The sequence below is a fragment of the Triticum urartu genome, chromosome 4A (genome assembly GCF_056163025.1).
Source record: "Triticum urartu cultivar PI428250 chromosome 4A, HENAU_Tu73, whole genome shotgun sequence".
NCBI lineage: Eukaryota > Viridiplantae > Streptophyta > Magnoliopsida > Poales > Poaceae > Triticum > Triticum urartu.
Genome location: NC_141876.1, coordinates 231,066,327 through 231,079,026, shown reverse-complemented (window position 1 = coordinate 231,079,026; position 12,700 = coordinate 231,066,327).

Below are 12,700 nucleotides of genomic sequence, written 5' to 3'. Positions count from 1 at the left end.
TTCAAGTCTTTGGAAGTGTTTTGGTTGGACTAAGGATTTATTCAAGCTTGAATTATTTTTGAACTTGTTTGAAATTGCACTCTCTAAAAATTGCCAGATCATTTTATTTAATTTGTGCATATTACCAGGTCTCCAGGAATATCTTTTCCCCTTCCTAGTTTTACTCCTACCTCTCTAGTCATTTCTTCAAATTTTTGGTTTTATTAAATCAGAGAAGAAGAAAACAAAGGGGGAGGGAGTGCAGCGCAGCCCACCACAAAACCATCCAAATGCACTGCCAGCCGAGCCCGAAGCCAAGCCCACCTGGATGCCCATCGCTCTCACTAGTAAAATTTCCCACATGCACCCAGCCGGCCCCACCTATCATCCCCTCACACCACACCTTTTCTTCCACCTCCATCACATCTCTCTCTCATGGTAACTCTGGGAGAGCAGGGCACATGGCCATCGTGGCCACGGCACCGCGCCTCCCCTCCTATAAAGCTTCGTAGCGACCCTCCTAGGGTTCCCTCGGACCCCCTCTTTCCTCCTCCGCCGGCGCCAGCCAGGAGGGCAGCCCCACGCGCCTCCTCCTGAGACACCCGGCTCCATGGCCGAGGACAGCTCAAGCTCTTCTCCGGCTTGATTCTCGCCGTAGCCGTCTTCGTCTTCTTCCATGACCACGCATGCATCCCTGCCTTCGTCCTCGACCCCGCAGCAAGTCCCTGGAGCCCTGGATCGGCCTCCTCCATCGAGACTACTTCCCCTGCTTCTTCTTCAGGGAGCCGAGCACCTCCACGATCAGCGCATCCTCATGTCGTCTCCGTCAGTGCCTCCCCACACCACCTCTCCACCGTCTCCTTCCACTATGTTCGCGTCCACACACCCGGGTCGGCCACATCTTTTTCACGGAGTGCATTTTCATCTACTTCTTCCTGTATGTCCGCATCAGTGCTTCCTTGCGTCGACTCCACCACGCCTCCGCCATGTTCGACTACGCTGGAAAAACCCTCGGTGAAGCCCCAATCCTTCCCATCTCCCTCTATGGTCTTGTGTCTCTGCATAAGCATCATCCATGTGTCGCTAGTTTCGGCTGCCATGGCAGTGACCTCGAGCTCGAGTTCGTGCTCGTGCACATCGCTGCACACCCCCTTTGTTTCGCCCTGCTTTGACACGCACGCAACACCGACGAGCAACAGCCGCTTCGTCCCGCGTTCACAAGTCGGTCCCGCATGCCCGCAGCTCGCCCGCAAATTCGAGCCATGCTCGCCCAGCTTTTGCCACCGCCGCATCACCATGTCGTGCTGCACCCGAGAGGAGCACGAGCTCTTGCTCGAGCGTTAGCACGTGCGCACCTCATAGCTGCTACCTTCACAGTTTTCCGCAAGCCTACTTCTGTCCGGTAGCTTGATTCCCTGTTGTTTTGCTCGCTTTCGTCACCTGCGAGCATTGCCGTGAGCCATGGCTATGAAGGCTCGACCTTTTGTATCCATCCCAAGTAATTTAGCTTCCTCAATTTTAAACAAACACGTCCTAGCTGGGCTGGTCAGCGCTCTAGTTTTCCCAGAGAGGTACTGGGTTCGAAGCATTCGGCCTGCATCTATATTTTTTATGTTCGCTGCAATTTGTCTAATTCCAAGTGCATGCATAATAAGATAACTCAACTATTTTGTATTGTCAATAACTCTATATCCATGCATCCAAATGTAACATGTCATATATGCATCTTGCTTAGATTTTCATGCACTTTCACAATTAACGGTGTTTGTCTTGTCCTGCTTCAGCCTCACCGTCGTACACCTCACCGGAGCTGCCCCAACGACGGTATCATCCATCACAGTGGAGCAGTACCCTCGGCGGCATCTCCAGAGGCCTCAGATCTTCTTCCCCGCCTCCGATAGTCACACCAGCATCACCATCCTCCACGTCATACCCAATGATGTTGAGGTTGACCAGGCCGCGCCAAAGAGGTTGTACACTCGTCGCATCACTTTGTTACTCTACATTCATGTCGATCCCTCAGGGATCCTTTGGTTCAAAGCAGATGCAAATCTAGAAAGAAATGAATTGTGATCACAAAGTTAACAGGGAGAAAAATAAATGCTCTTTTGAACCACAATTTCAATCGGTTTAGCAAGATAGTCCTTATATGATATTCATGCGGATCAAATAAGCTCACAAAATATTTCGAGGGCAGGCTTCAGCCTGTTGAAGACTTACTACTAGAATCGCCACTAGTTCAAAGAAAAAGTGAAGGAAAACATAGAATTGGAAACTTTACAATGGTACAACTATTCATGCATTTGGTTAGAAGGAATGGAGCAAAGCAAAACTGGAGGATTATTTCCTTTGTTGTCTCTTTCAAAGAAAAAATGTAGGAATTTTAATATCCACTTGGATGCCCTTTTCAAATTAATATGCATGAAGAACAGGACTAAGTGCATTACTAGCATAATAAGATTATTATTTTACATTTTCATGTGGTTTGACATTAAGTTGACCATGTTTCTCCATTCCTGTATTCTTCCAATTCATGTGAACCAAACACCCAGGTTGACATAAATCATGTCTTTGCAAATGCTCTGTTTTGCATGTGCATTCCAGTCCTATTCATGTGTTTCCTGTCCCTGCGGTTTTAGAATCCTCCAATTCTAAGGAGCCCTTACAGACTTACTTCATTTTTCAGATAGGTGTCAAAGAAAACTTTGTGTGTTTTGTCCCGCTCCTGTCGTGCCGTCATCCACCCCACCTGAGGTGCACCATAGGCAGAAGCGTTCACTGCAGCAGAGATCCCCCTGCACTTTTTCGCCACCTTAGATCATCTTTCCCGTTGCCGTCAGCCACGCCAACTGCATTACCATCATCGACTGAGCAGATGAACCTGAGGACTGCACAGTTCTAGAAGAGAGGTCATACTCTTTCGTGTCTGCTTACATTATACACCAATTATTATTACCTGCTACTTTATTGTCTTATTCACATCTTAGACTCTGATTCAAGTCCAAACTAATATTCAAACTTGAGTTCTAAAGTGCATGTGGGGCACATATCAAGGAAGCAATGAATAGTGTTTGTCTACTATCGTGGTTCATCTCGGGTCTTCTATGTGGTTCATGTTGGGTGGGCAACAAACAGTAGATGATCCATCATATATCTTTGTAAACTGAAGCTATTATATGCCTACTATCATTTGTATTGGATCTATCCACTCATTTGCTACCATAAGTCTTGATTTCTACACGCACCCCTTAGGCCTTACATAATCTAACTATGTTTTTAATTATCCATGTCAGTTATTGTACACAATCGTACTGAACATGTAGAGAAAAATAGAAGACCGTTGCGTGGGAATATAATGTCATGCAGATGCCACTCCATGGTGGGAAAAGTGGGGCCCCCTCCCCCCATTCCAGATTGTATTCTAGAGGAAGATAACTGTTTAGAGGGGGGGTTCAGACGGAGCCAACCACTCCTATTTACCCCTAATAATCTCCGAGTGCAAGGAATCATCATAGAAATTTCCAAAGGTGGAAGTGATAAGTATGGAGTGTCAAACCCACAAGGAGCTAAAGCTCAGATCAATATTCTCTCAAGTGCTATCTGCCACTAATACGACTCTACGTGCATCGAACGTTTGCTTCCATGTAGAAGCGATAAATAAAACTATGTTGTGGGTATGAAGAGGATAACTTTGCATGATATCGGAGAACTAAAATATAAAAATAGGTGATGTTAATATAAAGTTAGAATATATTACGATATATTATAAATAGCGAGTGTGGAATAGTGATGGATCGGTGTGCAGAATTATCCTAGGCAATTGTTAACAAGATCGATGGTCATCGTTGCAATTTTATATGAGGGAGAGGCATAAGCTAACATACTTTACATTCTTGGATCATATGCACTTATGATTGGAACTCTAGTAAGCATCCGCAACTACTAAAGATCATTAAGGTAAAACCCAACTATAGCATTAAAGCATCAAGTCCCCTTTATCCCATATGCAACAACCCCCTTACTCGGGTTTAAGCTTCTGTCACTCTAGCCACCCACTATAAGTGAATCATGAACGTATTTCAACACCCTACAGAGGGAATCCTTCACGTGTGCGCGGCACAGAACGCACCATAGGACAACAACAAAATAAAACATACAACTCAAACCAATCTAGATCATCAATCAACCCGAAAGACAAAAGAAATCTACTCAACACATCATAGGATGGCAACACATCATTGGATCATAATGTGTGGAATAAAGCACCATGTTCAAGTAGGGGATTACAGCGGGGTGCGGGAGAGTGGAACGCATAAAAGAGATGAGGTTGGTGATGAAGATGATGATGTTGATGAAGACGATCACCACAGCGACGGTTCCCCCGATGGCACTCCGGCGCCACCAAGAGAGGGGGAGAGAGTCTCCTCCTTGTGCTTCCTCCTCCATGGCCTCCCCAAGATGGGTAGAGGTTCTCCCTATGGTCCTTGGCCTCCATGGCAGTGATGGCCCCCTCCGGGATCCTCCTCCATGGCCTCTGGTGATGATGGCCCCCTCCAGCAAGGTGCCGGAGAGGGCCTAGATTGAACTCCCGATCTAGGTTTCGTTCTAGATTTTTCTCTATTTATAGGAGCTCTTAGGATCGGGGACAAGTCAAGGGGGTCCACGAGGCGGTGGCAAGGCAGGGGGCGCGCCCTAGGAGGGTGGGCACCCCCACCCTTTTGGTTGCCTCGAGACTCCTCTCTGGTATATTTTTGCTCTAGTATTTTTTATATTTCCAAAAATATTTTCTGTAAATTTTCAGCCCATTCCGAGAACTTATTTGTGCACAAAAAAACGACACCACGGTAATTCTGCCGAAAACAGCGTCAGTCCGGGTTAGTTCTAATCAAATCATACCAAAATCATATAGAATTGTTGTAAACATGGCATGAATACTTCATAAATTATAGATACATTGGAGACGTATCAACATCCCCAAGCTTAATTCCTGCTCGTCCTCGAGTAGGTAAATGATAAAAGATAGAATTTATGAAGTGTGAATGCCAGCATAGTGTATAAGTTTGATCAATGATAGTTCCAAACACTTTTTCTAGCATCATTATATATCATAAACAGTAGCTCATCTCATAAAATTCTCATGATCAAGTAGCAAGCTATTCACAAGTTAAAGTATAGACCATAAAGTTTCTTGAAAACTAACAAACCATGTTCTTAATCATCAAACAATTGTAATTCATCTTATTTTCAGGAAGTGTCTATGTAAGAGCTTTGATTTAGCAAATCCCACATACACAACTATCATATAGTCTTCCATGATTGCTAACACTCAAAGCATATTTTTAAAACAAATAGCATCCGTCAAACATAGAGAAAGACAGGGGCTTAATGTTTCAGCTCCCAACTTATTTATCATATAGATAATTGTCAACAATAATAATTCATGATCAAATATATTTGAATGGCCATATATGCTTGGATCTTTCCCCACCACATGATGCTTGCCAACTAAAGAATAATTGAGGTTGAAATAGGAAGGGATACTATTGACTCTTGCATAAAATTAAATACATGAAAGTAAAATATAGGCCCTTCTATCACGGGATATCCATGACCACATATGGGACCAGGAGGCCCCTTGCTGGTTCGGCAGGGGGACATCGCGTTACACAAAGAGCAGACCAGCGCTCGGCAGCACGGTAGAGAGCACACAAGCAATTTACCTATGTTCGGGCCGCCATGAGGCGTAAGACCCTACTCCTGCTTTAGTGGATTGATTGTAGAATGAGGATGGTGGGGCGCAATACACTTTCCCGGCAGGAGTTGTCATAGGGCAGCAGTGACTAAGCGCGTATGGGGGTGTGGGTTCATCAACTTTTCCAACCCCTCCTATGGGTGCCATGGGCCTCCTTTTATAGATGAAGGGGTTACCGCAATGGCAAAGTAGTCATTATCCACTGATATGGTAGCAACAGTGCTATCATACCTAACTCTGCGGGCAGACAGGGTGCATTAAATGCACCGCTTAGTACCACATCGCTGGTTGCCAGCAAGGCTCACCGGGCTATCTTGCCAGCTCCGCGCCTGTTCTCTTGACACGTCGCAGGATGGGTATCATCTGTGTGTTTCTTCTTTAGGAAATGGCTGCCATGTGGCGAATGGCTGCCACTTAATCACCCTGCGGTTTGACACCACACTGATTGACGACGTGGGTCATGTTTGAGTGGTTGGTGGGGTGGTTCTACCCCCGCGAGCCCCAGCAGACCTTGCCGGGGTGCCTAGGTTGCCTGCTTCTGGTGGTGGCCTCGCCCCTTGCCGGGCTTGCCCGCCCAACAAGGGAGGCCCTTCTCTTGCTGATATATTGCTCCTTTGGCTTGATCTTGGTCCCTCTGAACTGTATGTTTGTTCTTCAAATCTCTTGGTCCCTCAATCTCTGACTTAAGCTGGTGGATCAATCTTGTTCTTGTGCCTGTGCACAGTCTGGGCAACGGACCCAGGGTTTGTTGCACCGATAGAAGCCCCCGGGCCTGCCCCAAACACGATGTTGAGTTTCGTCGGGGTAGGGCCTAATAAGTGCATAGGCAGGGTTGTTGAAGGGATTGCCCCCTTGAGGTTTCCATTCCAGCTTCATTAGCCTTGATTTCGGGCCAGTTTCCGATTTCCCCGCGCGTCATGTGTAACGCTGCAGGGGAACTCCAATCGTGGCTTCTGGACTCGCCTCACCCCATGTTAATGGGGCGGAAACCGCCATCCCACTTGCCCCCTGTTCCGTATGCACCTACCACGTGCTCTGCATGCATTGGGCGTGGTAGGTGGTGGACACGGAGGGTACAGGGAGGAGCGCCATGGCTAAAAATCGAGCATTGATGCTTGGAGTAGAGGGTCGGCCTTGATTCCCAAAGCTGCTGAGGGTGCAGAGAGGCCGCATTGGAGGAGCGGGGCGGCCATCTCCTGTGTGAGGGGCCAACCCCCTGCCCCGTCCCTTCTATAAAAAGAGAAAAAGGCAGTATCTTTCTGCACACACTTCTCTTCCTCCTCCGCAATCCTTCTCTCCTAGCCATGGTAAGAGGGCGAGGACGTGATGGTGTTCCGGCGGCGGCGACGAGGGCTTCCACTCAGCAGCGCATCCCTCCTCCTCTGGAGCCTGAGGTGGAGGAACTTGTCGTGATAGGAGGGAGGAGGAGGTGAGGCCAAGGCCGTCGCGGTGCTCAAGGAGGAGTAGGGCGGGGTGGCTCCTTGGTTGCGCCCCCACCGGCGGCTCTCCCTCTGATGGAAGGCCAGGTCGAGGACCAACCTTGAGAGTTCATCATCAGGCTGTATAAGCCTTTGTGTGGTCATATTTGTCTTCCCACTCCCTTTGCATGGGAGATGGAGCTCGAGCGGCCGCGTGCTTTGAGGTTGCACATGAGGGGTTGTCGAAATGGCAGCATGTGGGTTGATGTCGGTTTCCCTACCCCTCACATGATGTATCTTCACCGTGGCTGGAAGACTTTTGCCCATGCCCATGGTTTCTCGGAGTGGCACGTTCTCTAATCCAAATTAATGGAGAGCGGCCTGCTCTCCGTCAAGATCTTCGGGCGCTTGGGAGGTCGCTTAGGGTACTGCGTGGAGAACTCGACTGACGATGAAAGCTCCTCCTCGAGTGAAAACGACGAGGAGGACAGTGACGGCGATGATGACGACAACGGGCGGGGGAGCGACGACTCTGACTCCAGCTGATCGTGGCCCACACCATCTTCATCAGGCGGCAGCACCATCATCTGCATCTGCGTCTCCTCCCCGGCAACGTGATTTGCCGGGGAGTTGGATGCAGAGGTGAGAATGGTGCTACCGGCCTCCTCCAGCAGCCTTCCAGCTGGACTCTGGCAGGCTTCCTCTCGGGCTGCAGCTCCATTAGCCCTACCGAGTCCTGTTGGCCCTGGTGACGGTGGTTGACGGGGCCACCTTCCGCCGTGCTCTCTATCGAGGCGTTCCCTCTCGCTCCCATTCCCGCCGGGCTACCTCTCCTGGAGCCCGATGGGAGCGGGCTGGGCTCCTGCCCAGGCACTCCTTTTGCCCTCCTTGCCTTCGATGGCCGTGCCTAGGAGAAAAGGGATAAGAAAGGGCATTACAGAACACTTATCTTTTTTAATCTTAAACTAGCCGGCACTTGCCAAATTTTAATTCAAATAATGTAATCTCTCGAGTCCATCTTTGTGTTCTGTAATGCTTGTACTTGTATTAGCATATAAGTGAAAAAGATGAAACTTGCCGGGAACCCATGCATATGTATGCCCATGCAGAGGTGGGGTGCCTCTTTAATGAAAATAAACGAGTTTTCCCCGGTAGGATATCCTGCCGACACCCTCTTTGTCTGTCGGAGAGCTACGTCTACCGGGGGATAGACAGAGGGGCCAGCCCCCCGCCAGCTCCTTTTTACCAAAGGCTACTGCGACCATCCTGACTGAAGCAACGTTCGAGTCATGGATGGGAGCACCTAAGTTTCAAAAGAGAGGCGAGGTTTTCTCATGCGAAGTTATAGCTTTACAGAACACTAATGGACAAGAGGTAAAACTTATCTATTTGGCTTGTCGGGGATTGTTGTGCCATGCAATCTTCTCGTCCCTTGTCGAAGCCAAGTTCACAGCAGGAACCTGCAACGTCATGTAGATGAGAATGAATGCAGGATGCGATCCTATCTATATGCATATGCAAATGCTCATGAAATGCTTATGCAGTGATCTTGGTGTGCTCGTCCATGCATGCAATCTTAGTTGGGGGCCCCCTATAGCGCTTCTTTATTTTCTCTTGCACGGGGTCATCGCCCCAGCTTTGAACAAGGGGTTACATGCAGCTGAGGCAAGGCCTATACAAAGGGTGGCTGCTGGGCAGTGCCAGGGAGCCTCGCGCCTTACGGGTAGTACTGGCTGAGATGCTCAATATTCCATGAGTTTTGCAACTAAGTGCCATCTCCGGTTTCTAGATGGACTGCGCCGGGTCTGGTGACTCGTACCACCCGGTAAGGGACTTCCCACTTTGGTGATAGCTTGTTTGTACCCTTGTCGGACAGAACACGCCTAAGGACAAGGTCACCTTGCTCAAAACACCGGGCATGAACCCTGCGGCTGTGATAGCGGCACAGGGCTTGCTGGTAGCCTGCAGCACGCATAGCAGCCCGGAGACGGTTCTCCTCGAGTAGCACAGCGTCGTCACGCCGGTGCTGATCTTGCGCTACTTCATTTTAGGAAAGCACTCGAGGGGACCCGTAAATGAGTTCTGTGGGGATAGCTGCTTCTGCCATGTAGACCAGGGAGACGGGAGTCTGCCCGATAGCTCGGTTAGGTGTCGTTCTGAGGGACCAGAGAACTGCCAGCAGCTCCTCGATCAACCGCCTGACGTGCTTCTACAGCATATCGAAAGTTCTTGTCTTGAGTCCATGTAGCACTTCAGTGTTCACCCTCTCAGCTTGTCCATTGCTCTGGGGGTGTGCCACAGAGGTGAATGAGATCTTGCGTCCGAGGGTACGAACATATTGCATGAAGGTGTGGCTCATGAATTGGGTGTCGTTGTTGGTGATGATCCTTGTCGGAACTCCAAAACGACATACTAATTCTTTCAAGAACTTGATAGTTGTCTGAGCAGTCACCTTTCTCACTGTAGTCACTTTCGGCCACTTTGTAAACTTGTCTATGGCGACGAACAAGAATTCAAAGCCCCCGATTGCTCGGGGGAAGGGGTCGGGGATATCAAGCCCCCAGACTGAAAACGGCCATGATAAAGGGATTGTCTGAATGGCTTGGGCAGGCAGGTGTGTTCTTGTAACACCCACGATGCGGCTATATCTCGCACGTGTCGAGGCACGACTTAGAGGCATAACCGCATGGTGGTTTAGTTGCAAGTGGGGTAATCTTCACACAATCCCATGTACTGAATAAGAAAGGGATAAAGAGTTGGCTTACAATCGCCACTTCACACAAATAACAAGTTAAACATACATCATCCAGAGTACAATCAAGGTGCGACTACGGAACCAAAATAAAAGAAGACAACCCCAATTGCTAGATCCCTGATCGTCCCAACTGGGCACCACTACTGATCAATCGGAAAAGACACAAAACAACGATCAAGATCTTCATCGAGCTCCCACTTGAGCTCGATTGTGTCACTTGCACTCGTATCATTGGCACCTCCAACTGTTTGGAAGTATCTGTGAGTCACGAGGACTCAGCAATCTCGCACCCGTGAGATCAAGACTATTTAAGCTTATGTGTAGGATAAGGTAATGAGGTGGAGCTACAGCAAGCACTAAGCAAATATGGTGGCTAACAAACGCAAATAAGAGCGAGAAGAGAAGCAACGCAACGGTCGTGAAGCTAGAAGTGATCAAGAAGTGATCCTGAAACTACTTACGCACAACCATAACACAAGAACCGTGTTCACTTCCAGGACTCCTTTGAAAAGAGACCATCATGGCTACACACGCGGTTGATGCATTTTAATTAAGTTTAGTGTCAAGTTCTCTACAACCGGACATTAACAAATTCCCATCTGCCACATAACCGCGGGCACGGCTCTCGAAAGTTTATACCCTATAGGGGTGTCCCAACTTAGCCCATCACAAGCTCTCATGGTCAACGAAGGATATTCCTTCTCCCGAAAAGACCTGATCAGTCTCGGAATCCCATTTACAAGACATTTCGACAATGGTAAAACAAGACCAGCAAAGCCGCCCGATGTGCTGATAAATCCCGATAGGAGCTGCACATATCTTGTTCTCAGGGCACACCGGATAGGTCAAGCTACGAGTAAAACCAGCCCTCAAGTTGCCTCGAGGTGGCCCAGCAGGCTGCCCGGTTCGGACCAACACTTAGAGAAGCACTGGCCCGAGGGGTTAAAATAAAGATGACCCTTGGGCTCCGGAAACCCAAGGGAAAAGGCTTAGGTTATTAGGCAAATGTAAAACCAAGGTTGGGCCTTGCTGGAGGAGTTTTATTCAAAGCGAACTATCAAGGGGTTCCCATAACACCCAACCGCGTAAGGAATGCAAAATCAAGGAACATAACACCGGTATGACGGAAACTAGGGCGGCAAGAGTGGAACAAAACACCTGGCATAAGGCTGAGCCTTCTGCCCTTTACCAAGTACATAGATGCATTAATTAAAAATAAGAGATATTGTGATATCCCAACATATCCATGTTCCAACATGGAACAAACTTCATCTTCGCCTGCAACTAACAACGCTATAACAGGGGCTGAGCAAAAGTGGTAACATAGCCAAACAATGGTTTGCTAGGATGGTGGGTTAGAGGCTTGACATGGCAATATGGGAGGCATGATATAACAAGTGGTAGGTAGTGCGACATAGCGATAGAACGAACAACTAGCAAGCAAAGATAGACGTGATTTCGAGGGTATGGTCATCTTGCCTGAGATCTCGCAAGGAAGAAGAACGAGTCCATGAAGAAGACAAACGGAGGTACTCGAACGAATCCTCACAACTCCGGAACGGAACCGAAGCTAACATGAGAAGCAACCCGGAAAGAAGCAAGCAACATAATAAACAACCATCACATAAACATGGCATGATGCACAACCAAGTATGATGCATGTCCGGTTTAATGAGGCATGGCATGGCAAAGTGCACAAACAATACTACCAATTAAGTGGAGCTCAATATGCAACGAGTTGCATATTGACGAAACACCACATGACTTATTTAGTTCTCTCTCGGTTATGTACCCAACAATATTCAATGTTATTAAACATGGCAAGGGGTGAAGCATAATAAAACTACATATCTAGGCAAGTTTAAATGTGGCCGAAAGAACAAGCAACAAGTCCGGAAAAATCCTCATGTGCATATTTTGAATTTGGTACTGTTATTCCCTAAACATAATTTTAGAGTTGTTAAACATGCAAAGTAAGTACACCATGCTAAACTAGGCAGTTTTCTACCCCATTTACATATAAAGTTTATTAAATTTGGAGCTACGTTTATTAAGTTATGAAACAAAACATTTTAACATGGCATATGAGCAAATTAAATCAAACAACATTTTAAACACTTTAAACATGCATGAAAGTTTGATATTATGAAACTAGATGAAATTCTAGTCATTTTCATATATAAATCATTTTAAACCGATGCACTATTTGTGAGTTATTAAATGCATGATCTAGGGGGACTTTTCTGTAAAACTGCCAAACTCCTGGATATTGGACAAATTCGTAGGCAAGAAAAAAACGTGCACTGGGCTGGATCTGGCTGGCCCAACAGTGGAAGGGTGGTGCTAGATCTGGTGCTCACCATGGGCCAAGCCAGGTCGATGGAGAGGTGAAGACATGTCGGATCTGGAGGTGGGCCTTGGCAGGGCTGGGCCTTCGGGCAGGCCCACGAGGGGCGACGCAGAAGGAGACTATATCGGGGCTCCTCCTGATCCGAGTGGCGCACGGCGGCGCTCGCCGGTGAGGGCGACGGGGACGACGAGGTCAGAGGCGAAGGCAAGCAAGGGAGGCCAGGGGTCGACGGGGATGGATGGATCCGCCCGTCTCCCGGCCGGATCCGGCGCCAGCTCGCGGCAAGGCGGCGGAGCGCGGGACCAGATGACGGCAGCGGTCATGGAAGGCTCTTGGGGGCAGCGGCGAGGCACCTGTGAGAGAGAGAGGGAGTTTGGAGAGGGAGGCCGAAGGGGGAGGAGAAGGAAGCAGAGAGGCGGGGCGACAGGGCTGGCCTAACAGGTCGC